Raw genomic sequence first — 15,463 nt, forward strand, 5'->3', positions numbered from 1 at the left:
CAATTAGTGCAGAGTGGAATGTAACAAGGTAACTCCTGCTGCGCTGGGCCACAGGGGACAGATAATGGAGAGGATGGTGTGGTCCACAGTGCCAAAGGCAGACAATTCTGGGAGACTCATCACTGTCATCGAGGACATCGGTTGTGAGTTGGTTGGGGCCATTCAACACTGTCAGAGGGCTGGAAAGAGGGAAGGGAATAATGGAGACAGGGAGAGAGTGAGAGGGAAAAGAATTGCTAATGAGCTCATAACAATGAAGATTGAGGGCCGACCCTGACCACTGTGTTTGTGTCTTTTGGGATGTGTTAATATGTGGGGTGACGGTGGCAAAGTGGCATTGTCTCTGGACTAGTAACCCAGAGACCCAGGGTAACGACCAGGGAACCGGGGTTCGATTCCACCACGCCAGGTGATGGAATTTAAATTCAATAAAACATCTGGTGAATTTGATGAATCAGTGCTCCTCTATGAAGCCATTGTCGATTGTTGTAAAAACCCATCTGGTTCATTAATGCCCTTTAGGAAATCTGCTGTCCTTACCTGGTCTGGCCTACAGAGCATGGGCAAGGAAACCTCCTGTTGATTGCCACACACCGGCCACCATCAGCTGATGAATCAGTTACTCCTCCATGTTGAACACCACTCGGAGGAAGCACTGAGGGTGGCAAGGGTGCAGAATATGCTGTGGGTGGGGGGGACTTCAATGTCCATCACCAAGAGGGGCTCAGTAGCACGCACAGACCGAGCTGGCCAGGTCCTAAAGGACAGAGCTGCTAAACTGGGACTGCAGCAGGTGGTGAGGGAACCAACAAGAGGGAACCTGCCTGGTGCAGATGGGTCTGTCCGTGACAGTATCGGTAGACGAGACCACCGCACAGTCCTCGTAGAGACAAAGTCCCGTCACATTGAGAGTACCCTCCTGTATTGTGTGGCACTACCACCGTGCTAAATGGAATAGATTCAGAACAGGTCCAGCAACCCCAGACTGGGCATCCATGAGGCTGAGGGCCATCAGCAGCAGCAGAATTGTATGCCAGGAGCAACACCAGGCATACCGAAAAATGAGGGGCTGGATTTTCCAGTCGCTGACGCCGAAATCGCATTCGGCGATCAGCTGGAGAATCCGAGTTCCCGCCGCCGCTTTCGCTATGCCCCGCCCCCTCCAAAGCGGCGTATCGATGGCCTCTGGACATTGCCTGAGGCCCGCTTCTCGATGCTCCGCCCCCGACCGACCGATACGGCGTGGGTCACGTGTGGTCTCTTCCGTCAGGAACTCGGTGTGGCAGCTGTGGACTCAGTCCAGCACCACCACAGTCGGGGACGGGCCAGTCCACGGGCAGGGGGGACTTGATCAGGGGCTGGGGGCTCTGTGGGGGCATGGTCCCTGGCACGCGAGCCGGCCAAAGGGGGGCTATTTTGCGAGCTGTGGCTCGAGCAGCCGGCTGCCGCTGTGAGCATGCGCGGCCACGGACCCGGCAATTCTCTGGGCCGTATCGGCAGCGAGAGCCGAGTGCTCTCTGTCACGATACACAAACATGCAACCAATGAACACTCAGAATAGGACACAACCAATGGGCAGTCAAGACACTCAGAGGTGGCATCACCACAAGGGGGCAAAACATAAACACTATAAAAGGGATGAGGCCTCTTTCCACAGACAGACCTCTAGAGAGTTAGACAGGGTTGATCAGCAGCGTCACACCCCAGCACGTGGCTTTGAGCAAGCTGGGACAGTTAGACTGAGTTACTACAGTTAGATTAGCAGAGAGTTGAACTAATTTGAGAACCGTGTTAATAGTTCAATAAACACGTTGAACTTATTTCAGAGTCCGGAGCATCCTTTAGTTAAGACTGCATCAAGTAGCAGCCTGTGTTATCCGAAGCAGCATAACACAACATGATACCAGGAGTGACTGTTCAATCTATTTAGTTCAACTCAGCAAGAACTGTGACAACCAGCTACTGCATACAGGCACAATGGACAAGATTCAGGCTCCTCATCAGCTCAGGACCACCGGCAATCTTAGTGCCAACTGGCGATCATTCAAGCAGAAATTTCAACTGTACGTGGAAGCATCCGACCTCAATGGCGCGACCGATGCTCGGAAGATAGCTCTTCTACTCACCACTGCGGGTGACCATGCGATAGAGATCTTCAACTCCTTTCACTTTTCCGAAGGGCAGGACAAAACGAAATACCAAACCATCCTGGACAAATTCGACAGCCACTGCGAGGTGGACACTAACGAAATCTTCGAGCGCCACATCTTCAAGCAGAGGATGCAAGGTAAAGCCGAATCCTTCACCTCCTATCTAACTAACCTTAGACTGCTAGCGCAATCCTGCAACTTCGGTGATATCACTGACTCCATGATCAGAGACCAAATTGTTTTTGGAGTCCACTCTGATTCTCTGCGAGAGCAATTGTTGAAAATCAAGCACATGACCCTGCCAGTGGCGATTGAAACGTGCACTGTGCATGAGCACGCCAAAAATCGCTATTCACTGTACAAAACGGCAGAAAGTGAAAAACAAGCCTCCCACGAGGTGGAGAGTGTTCAGGCCATCTCCCGGATGCAGCGCCTCCACATTGACGAAAGCGGCTATTTCGCGCACTCTTCCCGGGGCCCGACGCATGTGCAATGCGATCGGGAACACAAAGCGGCCAAAAACCACTCTGCGCAGGTGCAGAAGTCCGAGAACCGCACCGCGCATGCGCAACGACGCACTGAGCGTCATAACGCCGACATCATGACGTGTGCAAACTGCGGCACCGCCCATTTTTTAAAAAACTGCCCTGCAAGAGGCAAACGCTGTTTGAACTGTGGGAAATCAAACCACTATGCAGCCCTGTGCAGATCTGCACCACCAGTGTGGAGCCAGCGCTCCCAATTCCGACAGCGGCGCATCAGAAGTGTGCAACACCGAATGCATGACTCTGATCCAGGCAGTGCGACAGATCCAGATGATGACTACCTGGACAACATTTACCGAGTGGCCATTATTACAAAGTGCGAATACGCACACCGGACACATCGCGAGTCCAATCAATCCTGGCCGTGGATTCCGAGGACAAATGGCATGCAGTGATGAAGGTCAACCACTGCCCCATCCAGTTCAAACTGGGCACAGGTGCCTCCGCCAACCTGATTTCTCAGGTGGACTTCAAGAGAATCAAGAAGCCCCCACAATCCTTCCAGCTGCCTGAAAACCCCTGGACTACAACGAAAACGCAATCAAGGCACTGGGGTCCTGAAGGTGTCCAGCCGACACACACACGCAAGCTTACCCTTCGAGATTGTTAAACCAGACAGGGCGTCCCTGCTAGGTGTGCACGCCTGCAAGTAACTGAACCTCATTCAAAGGGTCTACACCACACGCCGTCCCATTCGGATCTTCAGGCCGGCATCGACGCCATCCTAACCCATTACCCAGATGCATTTAGCGGGATGGGCACGCTGCCGTACAAGTACAAGATTCTACTGCCGCCTGATGCCAAGCCAGTGGTCCACGCACCACGACGTGACCTTGCCCCACTGAGAGAGCGCCTGAAGGCAGAGCTCACAAGTCTACAACAAAAAGGCATCATCTCCAAGATCACTGAACCAACCGAGTGGGTCAGCTCGATGGTGTGCGTAAGGAAGCCTTTGGGGGACCTATGCATCTGCATTGACGCCAAGGATCTAAACAAAAACATTATGCGGGAACATTACCCCATCTGGAAGAGGGAAGAAATCACGGGTGAGATGGCACCCGCACGCTTCTTCACAAAATTGGACGCATCCCAAGGATTTTGGCAAATCCAACTTGAAGAATCCAGCAGAAGGCTCTGCACCTTCAACATGCCTTTTGGCAGATTCTGCTACAACCGAATGCCATTTGGCATCATCTCGGCATCAGAGATTTTCCATCGCATCATGGAACAGATGATGGAGGGAATAGAAGGGGGTCGTGTCTACGTTGACGATATCATAATCTGGTCCACAACCCCAGAGGAACATGTGTCGTGACTCAAGAAAGTATTCCGATGCATACGAACATGGCCTCAAGCTAAACAGGTCCAAGTGCTGTTTTGGGATGTCCACGCTGAAGTTCCTGGGCGATCAGATTTCGCAACACGGTGTGCGCCCGGACACAGACAAAATTAAAGCCATCGAGGCAATGAAAGTCCCCGAAGACAAAAAGGCAGTACTGCGCTTCCTGGGAATGGTCAATTTCCTTGGCAAGTTCCTCCCGAATTTGGCCACACACACCACGGCCCTACGCAACCTGGTGAAAAAATCAACCGCCTTTGAGTGGAAGGCGGAGCACCGAACGGAGTGGCTGGAGCTGAAAGCCAAGCTCACCACTGCCCCCGTCCTTGCATTCGTTGACCCAGACCGAGAGACCAAGATATCCACAGATGCGAGTCAGGGTGGCATTGGGGCGGTGTTGCCGACACGTCATCCTGGGTACCAGTAGCATACGCGTCACGGGCAATGACACCCACTGAGACCAGATATGCGCAGATTGAGAAGGAGTGTTTAGGTCTTCTCACCGCCATCCTCAAATTTCATGATTATGTCTTCGGCTTGCCAACATTTACTGTTGAGACGGATCATAGGCCTCTGGTCCACATCATCCAAAAGGACCTGAACGACATGATGCCTCGTTTGCAGAGAATTCTGCTCAAACTCCGGAGGTATGATTTCAATTTGGTGTACACACCTGGCAAGGAGCTCATCATCGGCGGTGCATTGTCCCGCTCCGTCAACTCACCCAGTGAACCACTGGAGATCATCCAGAACATTGAATTGCAGGGACAACTGTGTGCAAGCACTCTCCCGGCAACAGATGAGAAGATTGTTCTCATCCGAGAAGAGATGGCCAAAGACCCCCTGTTGCAGCGAGTCATCCACAACCTCAGCAATGGCTGGCAAAAGGGCAATGCCCTCAATTCTACAACGTCAAGGGCGACCTGACGCTGATCGACGGCATCCTGCTCAAGCTGGACAGGATAGTCGTCCCGCCACATCTCCAGAGCACGGTGCTGCGGCAGATTCATGAGGGACACCTGGGTGTAGAAAAGTGCAGACGCAGGGCCCGGCAAGCTGTCTACTGGCCTGGCATCATCCAGGACATCACAGACATGGTCCTGAACTGCGAAACCTGTCAGAGGTTCCAACCAGCGCAGAGCAAGGAGACGCTCCAACCACATGACCTAGAGACCTCTCCGTGGTCCAAGGTTGGCATTGACCTATTCTACGCGAATGGTCGCGACAATATCTTAATCGTCGATTACTTTTCGAACTATCCTGAGGTGCTGAAGCTGCCAGACCTCGCGGACCGTCATCAAAGCGGGTAAAGAGACGTTCTCACGGCATGGCATCCCGAACATCGTCATGAGCGACAATGGCCCGTGCTTCCACAGTCGGGAATCGTCCACGTTTGCCAAGAGCTACAATTTCAGGCATGTCACCTCCAGTCCGCACTATCCGCAGTCCAATGACAAAGTGGAAAAAGGGGTGCACATCGTTAAGCAGCTCGTCCACAAGGCCTCGGACTCTGCTTCCAGCATACACCTTGCACTACTTGTGTACCGGGCGACTCCCTTGTCCACTGGCATGTCGCCAGCTCAACTGCTGATGAACAGGGACCTGCGGACGACGCTTCCAGTCATACACCCGTCCAACCTGGATCACCTCCCGGTGCTGCAGAAGATGCAGCAGCTTCGCGACAGCCAGAAGCAGGGCTGTGACGCACATGCCACCGATCTGGACGTGCTATCCCAGGCAGACACGGTCAGGATCAAGATACCGGATGGTGGGTGGTCTGCTCCGGCTGTCGTTGTTCGACAGGCCGCGCCCAGATCCTATGTCATACGTATGGCTGATGGCTCCATTGTGCGAAGGAATCGAAGGGCACTGCGATAAGTTGCTTGCCCACAACCACTTTCCCCTCCATTTCCACATGTCGAATTGCCACCTCCAGACACCTCGAACCACGAGGCCACCAGTCGTGCCTCCCACTCGCCTGTCAAGACACCGTCATCCCCTCCACCACCTCTCCGGCGGTTGACGAGGATCAGACTCAAGCCTCAGAGACTGGACTTATGAGCATTTGTTTTGTTTGTTCTGTTCTGTATTACTCAGTCAGTCACATTAGACAGACACATTCACATTATATACATCTACAAAGAAAAAGGGGAGCTGTCATGATATGCAAACATGCATCCAATGAACACTCAGAATAGGACACAACCAATGGGCAGTCAGGACACTCAGAGGTGGCATCACCACAAGGGGGCATGACATAAACACTATAAAAGGGATGAGGCGCTCACACCCTGCCTCTTTCCACAGACAGACATCTAGAGAGTTAGACAGGGTTGATCAGCAACATCCCACCCCAGCACGTGGCTTAGAGCAAGCTGCTACAGTTAGACTGAGTTACTGCAGTTAGATTAGCAGAGAGTCGAACTCATTTGAGAACTGTGTTAACAGTTCAATAAACACGTTGAACTCACTTCAAAGTCTGGAGCATCCTTTAGTTAAGACTGCATCAGGTAGCAGCCCGTGTTGTCCGAAGCAGCATAACACAACACTCTACACTGCCAGCAATCTAGCCGCCAGCTACACGGAGGATCGGTGGACATTTTACATAATTTTTCTGTTGTAAAACGCCACCGTTCCCACGCCGGCAGGAGGACATAGCCTCAAAATCGGAGAATCCAGCCCGAGGTGTCGGCCTGGTGAAGCTACAACACAGGTATACTTGTGTGGCAAACAACTTAAGCAGCAAGTAATAAACAGAGCTCAGCGATTCCACAACAAACGTATCAGATCTAAGCGCTGCAGCCCTGCCATGTCCAGCCGTGAGTGGTGGGGGACAATTAAACAACTCGCTGGAGGAGGAGACTCCACAAATATCCTCATCCTCAATGATGGAGGAGCCCAGCACATCTGTGCAAGAGACAAGGCTGAGGCATTCGCAGCAATGATCCTAATGCTGCTTTGACAAAGGGTCATCTGGACTCGAAACGTTTGCTCTTTTCTCTCCCTACAGACGCTGCCGGACCCGCTGAGATTTTCCAGCATTTCCTCTTTGGGTTCAGATTCCAGCATCTGCAGGGATTTGCTTTTATCAAACTCTGAGATGATAGATTTGTTATTGCTTGCTGAGGAGAGGGGGGGGGGAATTGGGAATTAGGGTGAGTGGGGAGGAATATATTGATTTCTTTCAGGCAGGGAATAGAGTAACACCTCCTCCTGGAGAAACACAGATCTGGAAATCAGCCAGGTGAGGTTGTTTGTAAAGTTGCAGCTTCAGGGCAAGGTTTATTCATCTGCGCGAGACTTCCCGTCACTCCCAACCTGCCGAGGCTGCACCTCAAACAGAAGGACAATCAGGCACAAATCAGATTTGAGCTATTAAGGTAAAGGAGAGAGAGGGAGGCATTCCGCTTCAATCAGTCCGCAGTCACACCTACTCGCACGCAGGAGGTGAAAAAGGCAGAAAGCTGTGTGACCAGCAGTTCACACACACACCTCCGACTGAGCCCAGAGTGCAGGTAGGAACTGTATCATGAAATAATTACAAAAACTTCATCAACTTTCTCATTGAGTCCACAGAGTGGGCCCCACCTGAGCAGCTCAGAACATAGTAAACATTGCCACTCAGATATTTCCCTGACGTTTAAAGTATTTCTTATGTATTTATTTATGAATCAGTCAAAAAGCCTGCGTTTAGAACTCCGATTTAGTGCACTGGATTTCACGTTGTAGTTGAAAAGTTTGTTTTTAAAGTTTACTTTACAGATCTTTAATTTTTTTGGCTCTGGTGAGGTGATCTAATGGATTCGGCGGAGGGTCTGAGTTTGGCGGAGGGTCTGTGATTGGCGGAGGGTCTGTGATTGGTGGAGGGTCTGTGATTGGTGGAGGGTCTGAGTTTGGTGGAGGGTCTGAGTTTGGCGGAGGGTCTGAGTTTGGTGGAGGGTCTGAGATTGGCGGAGGGTCTGAGTTTGGTGGAGGGTCTGTGATTGGTGGAGGGTCTGTGATTGGTGGAGGGTCTGTGATTGACGGAGGGTCTGAGTTTGGTGGAGGGTCTGTGATTGGTGGAGGGTCTGAGTTTGGCGGAGGGTCTGAGTTTGGCGGAAGGTCTGAGTTTGGCGGAGGGTCTGAGTTTGGCGGAGGGTCTGTGATTGGCGGAGGGTCTGAGTTTGGCGGAGGGTCTGTGATTGGCGGAGGGTCTGTGATTGGCGGAGGGACTGAGTTTGGCGGAGGGTCTGTGATTGGCGGAGGGTCTGTGATTGGCGGAGGGACTGAGTTTGGCGGAGGGTCTGTGATTGGCGGAGGGTCTGTGATTGGTGGAGGGTCTGAGTTTGGCGGAGGGTCTGAGATTGGCGGAGGGTCTGTGATTGGTGGAGGGTCTGAGTTTGGCGGAGGGTCTGAGTTTGGCGGAGGGTCTGTGATTGGCGGAGGGTCTGTGATTGGTGGAGGGTCTGTGATTGGCGGAGGGTCTGAGTTTGGTGGAGGGTCTGTGATTGGAGGAGGGACTGTGATTGGCGGAGGGACTGTGATTGGAGGAGGGGAGGTGATTGGAGGAGGGGAGGCTATGTAGTGAGTTATTATGATCTGGAATCTGCTATCTGAAAGGATGATTCACTCATTTACAAAATGGAATATTTGAAATGGAAAAATCTGAGAGTGAAATCGGGGACAGGCAGTGGGGCGAATTGGATAATTCTCGTTCAAGTGAGAATAGATGTGATGGGCCGAATGGGCTTTCCCTCTGCTGGATGATTCAGATTCCCCTTTGCATTGAGTTGGTTCAGCACAGACCTGAGATCGGCTGCATGATGTTCCTGGTCTGGATATGTCAGGAAGCACTGGTCACTGGATTCAGGAAATCAGTCTTTAATATCTCACATTTCCCTCAATCTTTACCCTGTCTGGAGGGTGCCCTCGGGATGAGTCCAGTCCCGATTATCCTGAACTCGCTCACTGCTCTCTCTCGCTCTTTTAATTAGCAGAGTTATTTTAAACTCCTTGCTCCATTTCATCTTATTTTCCGACTGGCCAGACACTTTGAGCAATGGGAAATGTTACTGTTAACTTTCGGAATAGCGGCAGATCCAGGTGACAACATCGGAATGCTGGGTGTACAAGAGGGAAATGGAGCAGTTTATACAGTCATGTGACTGGGTATTTACTTTAAATCCCACAATATCAGTGCAGGAACAAACCCACCGTACTGTCATACCCTGCATCAGGAATCAACGCAGGGGAGATGGACTGTGAGGAGTGGTCACATCCTTAGTCAATTGTATCAACTAGCTGGGATGAGAGAGAGAGAAACAGAAAATGCTGGAAAAACTGCGCAGATCTGGAAGCATCTGTGAAGAGGGAAAATAGAGATAACCTTTCAACTCCATACAACTCTTCTACAGACCTCTGAAGAAAAGACACAGACTCGAAACGTTAACTTTATTTTCTCTCTCCACAGACACTGCCAGACCCACGGAGACTTTCCAGCATTTTCTGTTTTTGTTTCAGATTCCAGCATCTGCAGTATTTTGCTTGTAGATAGGGCAGGGACAGGTCTGGGAGAGATGGTGGCCTCAATACTGACCACCCGAGAGGAGATGGTGGCCTCAATACTGACCACCCGAGAGAGATGGTGGCCTCAATACTGACCACCCGAGAGAGATGGTGGCCTCAATACTGACCATCTGAGAGACAGATAGTGGACTCAAAACTGACCATCGTTTTTGAAGAGGTAACAGAGAGGGTTCATAGAATCATAGAATTTACAGTGCACAAGGAGGCCATTCGGCCCATCGAGTCTGCACCGGCTCTTGGAAAGAGTACCCTACCCAAGCCCACACCTCCACCCTATCCCCATAACCCAGTAATCCCACCCAACACAAAGGGCAATTTTGGACACTAAGGGCAATTTTGGATACTAAGGGCAATTTATCATGGCCAATCCACCTAACCTGCACATCTTTGGACTGTGGGAGGAAACCGGAGCACCCGGAGGAAACCCACGCACACACGGGGAGGATGTGCAGACTCCGCACAGACAGTGACCCAAGCCGGGAATCGAACCTGGGACCCTGGAGCTGTGAAGCAATTGGGCTAACCACTGTGCTACCGTGCTGCCCCAATGATGAGGATAATCACAGTCACAGAATCGGTACAGCGCAGAAGGAGGCCATTTGATCCATCGGGCCTGCACTACCTTCCCAAATGAGCAACTCACCTACTACCATTCCCCGCCTTCACCTCGGAATCCTGCACATTCTGCCTTCGCAGGAAACAGTCAAATCCCCTTTGGAATGCCTCGATTGAAACCGGCTGCAGCACACTCTGCGGCAGCGCGTCCAGAATCTAACCACCTACCCAGTTACTGCACAAAATCTTTGTCCCCACATCCCAGTTGCTTCTTTTGGTAATCACTTTAAATCTGTGCCCTCTCCTTCTCCATCATTTCATGAGTGGGACCAGTTTTTCTCTGTCTACTCTGGCCAGCCCCTTCATCGTTTTGAATAGCTCTTCTCTTTAATTACATTTTTAAAAATAAATTGAGAGTGCCCAATTCTTTTTTACCCAATTAAGGGGCAGTTTAGCTTGGCCAGTCCGCCACCCTGCAGATCTTTGTGTTGTGGGGGACTGGCCAAGCTAAACTGCCCCTTAATTGGGTAAAAAAGAATTTCTCCACGCAGACACGGGGAGAATGTGCAAAGTTGACGGGAGGCAGTGGTGTAGTGGTATTGTCACTGGACCTGTAATCCAGAGACCCAGGGTACTGCTCTGGGGACCCAGGTTCAAATCCCCGCCAGGGCAGATGGTGAAATTTGAATTCAATAAAACTCTGGAATTAAAAGTCTAATGATGACCATGAAACCATTGTCGATTGTCGTAAAAACCCATCTGGTTCACTCGTGTCCTTTAGAGAAGGAAATCTGCCGTCCTTACCTGGTCTGGCCTACATGTGACTCCAGACCCACAGCAATGTGGTTGACTCTTAACTCCCCCCCCCCTCAAAGGCAATTAGGGATGGGCAATAAAAGCTGGCCCAGATTCCGACACCCACGTCCCACAAACAAATTTGAAAAAATTCCACGCGGACAGTGACCCGGGGTCGAACCCGGGTCCTCGGCGACTAGGTGGCAATGCCAATCACTGCACCACGCTGCCGCTAATACAATATCTTCTCAATCTTCAGTTCTCGAAGGAAAACTATCCCAAACTTTTCCAATCTATCTCGGGAATCTTTCTGCATTCCCTCAATGTTAGTTTCAGCATTATTTGAACTTAAATTCTAATCGTGTTCATTGGAGATTTCGGCAACAGGAGACAGTGCGGTGAAGCAACTCCGAAAATCTTTAATACGTTGTCGATGAGTTGGGCATTTTGAAAAACTTGAGGATAGACAAGTCCCCCGGGCCTGACGGGATATATCCAAGGATTCTATGGGAAGCAAGAGATGAAATTGCAGAGCCGTTGGCAATGATCTTTTCGTCCTCACTGTCAACAGGGGTGGTACCAGGGGATTGGAGAGTGGCGAATGTCGTGCCCCTGTTCAAAAAAGGGAATAGGGATAACCCTGGGAATTACAGGCCAGTTAGTCTTACTTCGGTGGTAGGCAAAGTAATGGAAAGGGTACTGAAGGATAGGATTTCTGAGCATCTGGAAAGACACTGCTTGATTAGGGATAGTCAGCATGGTTTGTGAGGGGTAGGTCTTGCCTTACAAGTCTTATTGAATTCTTTGAGGAGGTGACCAAGCATGTAGATGAAGGTAAAGCAGTGGATGTAGTGTACATGGATTTTAGTAAGGCATTTGGTAAGGTTCCCCGTGGTACGCTTATGCAGACAGTAAGGAGGCATGGGATAGTGGGAAATTTGGCCAGTTGGATAACGAACTGGCTAACCGATAGAAGTCAGAGAGTGGTGGTGGATGGCAAATATTCTGCCTGGATCCCAGTTACCAGTGGCGTACCACAGGGATCAGTTCTGGGTCCTCGGCTGTTTGTGATTTTCATTAATGACTTGGATGAGGGAGTTGAAGGATGGGTCAGTAAATCTGCAGATGATACGAAGATTGGTGGAGTTGTGGATAGTAAGGAGGGCTGTTGTCGGCTGCAAAGAGACATAGATAGGATGCAGAGCTGGGCTGAGAAGTGGCAGGTGGAGTTTAACCCTGAAAAGTGTGAGGTTGTCCATTTTGGAAGGACAAATATGAATGCGGAATACAGGGTTAACGGTAGAGTTCTTGACAATGTGGAGGAGCAGAGAGATCTTGGGGTCTATGTTCATACATCTTTGAAAGTTGCCACTCAAGTGGATAGAGCTGTGAAGAAGGCCTATGGTGTGCTAGCGTTCATTAACAGAGGGATTGAATTTAAGAGCCGAGAGGTGATGATGCAGCTGTACAAAACTTTGGTAAGGCCACATTTGGAGTACTGTGTACAGTTCTGGTCGCCTCATGTTAAGAAGGATGTGGAAGCTTTGGAAAGGGTGCAAAGGAGATTTACCAGGATGTTGCCTGGAATGGAGAGTAGGTCTTACGAGGAAAGGTTGAGGGTGCTCGGCCCTTTCTCATTAGAACGGAGAAGGATGAGGGGCGACTTGATAGAGGTTTATAAGATGATCAGGGGAATAGATAGAGTAGACAGTCAGAGACTTTTTCCCCGGGTGGAACAAACCATTACAAGGGGACATAAATTTAAGGTGAAAGGTGGAAGATATAGGAGGGATATCAGAGGTAGGTTCTTTACCCAGAGAGTAGTGGGGGCATGGAATGCACTGCCTATGGAAGTAGTTGAGTCGGAAACATTAGGGACCTTCAAGCAGCTATTGGATAGGTACATGGATTACGGGAAAATGATATAGTGTAGATTTATTTGTTCTCAAGGGCAGCACGGTAGCATTGTGGATAGCACAATTGCTTCACAGCTCCAGGGTCCCAGGTTCGATTCCGGCTTGGGTCATTGTCTGTGCGGAGTCTGCACATCCTCCCCGTGTGTGCGTGGGTTTCCTCCGGGTGCTCCGGTTTCTAATACGTACCAAACTCAGGTCTTGACCAGTGCATTCTGGCTCCTGCGACCTGGTTCAGCTTTGGCGTTTACCCTGAAATCTGCTCCTTCTCCTTAACATCTGTTTCCCTGTGAGCAGCAGGCACTCACCATACAACTTTCTTTGTGAAGTCTGCTTCATTCGAAGCCGCAACCCATGGTGCAATCAATGATTTTTTGGGGGCAGCACGGTAGCATTGTGGCTTCATAGCGCCAGGGTCCCAGGTTTGATTCCTGGTCACTGTCTGCACGTTCTCCCCGTGTGTGCGTGGGTTTCCTCCGGGTGCTCCGGTTTCTTCCCACAGTCCAAAGATGTGCTGTTAGGTGGATTGGCCATGGTAAATTGCCCTTAGTGTCCAAAAAGGTTAGGAGGGGTAATTGGGTTACGGGGATAGGGTGGAAGTGAGGGCTCAAGTGGGTCGGTGCAGACTCGATGGGCCGAATGGCCTCCTTCTGCACTGTATGTTCTATGTATTATGTACTATATTGCACTCTAATTGGCCAAATTAGTTGAGGCTAATTTGAATTGCTTTAAGGGGTGCGTGATCAATTTGTGATTGGTCTGGGGGGCATGATCATTTTCTAATTTCTCAAGGATGATGGTCATCATTGATTTCATTTCCTATTGTCTCATGGTCTCAGTAATTGGTATCACATCAGACCCCTTTCCATGGGTGCGATTTACTGGCCACGTCCCGTTGGAATCGGAGCTGGTATGTCCCGGGACAGGCCTCTCCCAGGATTCTTGAAGGTCACTATGTCTCGCCGGCCCCCTAAACTCACTTAACTCTGCTCACCAGATTGAACCAGCTCCCGAGGAGACCCCAGCCGGGCACCGATTAGTGCTGACCCCCACAAACGGGGACCAGGCAGAGCAGCACTCGGGTACGTCTCCCAGGTGATTGGAGGCCCTGGGGTGGCTGGTATCTGGACAGGGTGGTGCCCTGGCACTGCTGATGCCACCGGGTACTGTGGCAGTGCCAGCTTGGCAGTGCCACCTGGACATCATGGCAGTACCACCTGGGTGCCAGACTAGCACTGCCATGGTGCTCAGGTGGCACTGCCAGACTGGAAGTGCCCAGTTGGCATTTTGCCTGCACCAGGATTGGGCCCGATGGTGCCTTGCCCATATGAGGTGGGCTCGAGGACCCCCCACAACTGAGCTGGGGGGGGGGGGGTCTGGAGGCCTCGTCAGAGGGTCGAGAGTTTGGAGGCCATTAAAAATACTGCCCCGATCTCTTCCTGTACTGAGGTGCCTTGGCGAGGTGTTCCCCATCGGAGCCCGGAAAAAGACCAGAGTGCTAAAGTGCCAGGAACGGCCCTCTAATCCCACACACAACGGACCCTTTTTTCTGGGCTAGATGCCGTTCTATGTTTTGTACAGGTCATTTGAAAGTTTCTTTTACTTCTCTCTGTGCCTGCTCGGAATTAGTTGCTTTATTTTTAAACAAAGGATAGAATGCTAAAGTTTCTTATAACCTTAAATCTAATCGAGAAGTTTACAAAGTGGGCTATTTTGTGTTATTTATAGAATATAAGTGCAATAGCTCAGTGGTTAGCACTGTTGCCTCACAGCGCCAGGGTCCCAGGTTTGATTCCCGGCTTGGGTCACTGTCTGTGCGGAGTCAGCACGTTCGGCGTCAAAACCAGCGTGGGTGACGCCGGCGTCAACGGGTCTCCAGGCCCAGTAATCCTCCTGTTATTCGGGGGCTAGAACGCAGCCGGAGTGCTGTGCGCTGCTCTGGTGCCGAAAGCTGGCCCTGCACGGGCGGCGCGGGTCCGTGCATGGGCACGACGGCCGTCTCCGCGTCGGCACGGAGCAACATGTCGGCGACCGAACAGAGGGCCTGCGCGGAAGAGGTAGGCCCCCTCCAGATCGCGACTGCCCGCCGATCGGACGCCCCCGATCGTGGGCCTGCACCCCGTGGAGGCCTCCCCAGGTGTCTGATACCCCCGCCCCTCACCAGACGTACACATCGGCCGCGGGTCCAGGCTCTCGCCGGGCGGTACCAGGTTTGAACCACGCCGCCGGGACTCGGCGGGAGTCCGGCCTGTCGCCCGTGTAGAATCACCGCGGGGGCCTATTTCAGCGGCCCCCGACCACCGGGAAATCGGCTGCCCGGCGTCGGAGTGGTGTGGCGGGATTCTTGCGTCCCCCCACGCCCAGCGATTCTCCGACCCGGCGCGGGCTCGGAGAATCCCCGACAGGAGCATTTTGCTGAGACAACTGCTTTGCTAGAGTATGTTTCTGTTGCACGTATTGGTATTAAAGATATTGAATTGTTTTGCAAAACGTAAGTTACAGCAATTAGACAGAGTCTATATAAAATACATATCAAATCGAGATTTGAATTGATTGATGTACTAAACAACATGCGGATATTAAAATTTAAAATAATTATAG

At 51.2% G+C, this 15,463-nt stretch overlaps 1 protein-coding gene and 1 long non-coding RNA gene across 3 annotated transcripts in view; one reads left to right on the forward strand and one right to left on the reverse strand.

Moving 5' to 3' along the window:
* The window catches only part of LOC140393376 (uncharacterized), a 212,294-nt gene that overhangs the window by 117,898 nt on the left and 78,933 nt on the right, over window positions 1-15,463 (reverse strand). The gene's annotated exons all lie outside the window — the stretch shown is intronic.
* Window positions 1-15,463, forward strand: part of LOC140393375 (uncharacterized) — a 288,449-nt gene that overhangs the window by 769 nt on the left and 272,217 nt on the right. Inside the window, exon 1 of one of the 2 annotated variants that reach the window (XM_072479759.1) lies at window positions 7,384-7,549. The exons of the other annotated variant lie outside the window; for it this stretch is intronic. The gene's annotated coding sequence lies outside the window, so the exon portion shown is untranslated. Of the gene's footprint in view, window positions 1-7,383; window positions 7,550-15,463 lie in introns of those variants that run through there. 2 annotated transcript variants of the gene reach the window in all.

The sequence above is a fragment of the Scyliorhinus torazame genome, chromosome 16, assembly GCF_047496885.1.
Source record: "Scyliorhinus torazame isolate Kashiwa2021f chromosome 16, sScyTor2.1, whole genome shotgun sequence".
Taxonomy (NCBI): Eukaryota; Metazoa; Chordata; class Chondrichthyes; order Carcharhiniformes; family Scyliorhinidae; genus Scyliorhinus; species Scyliorhinus torazame.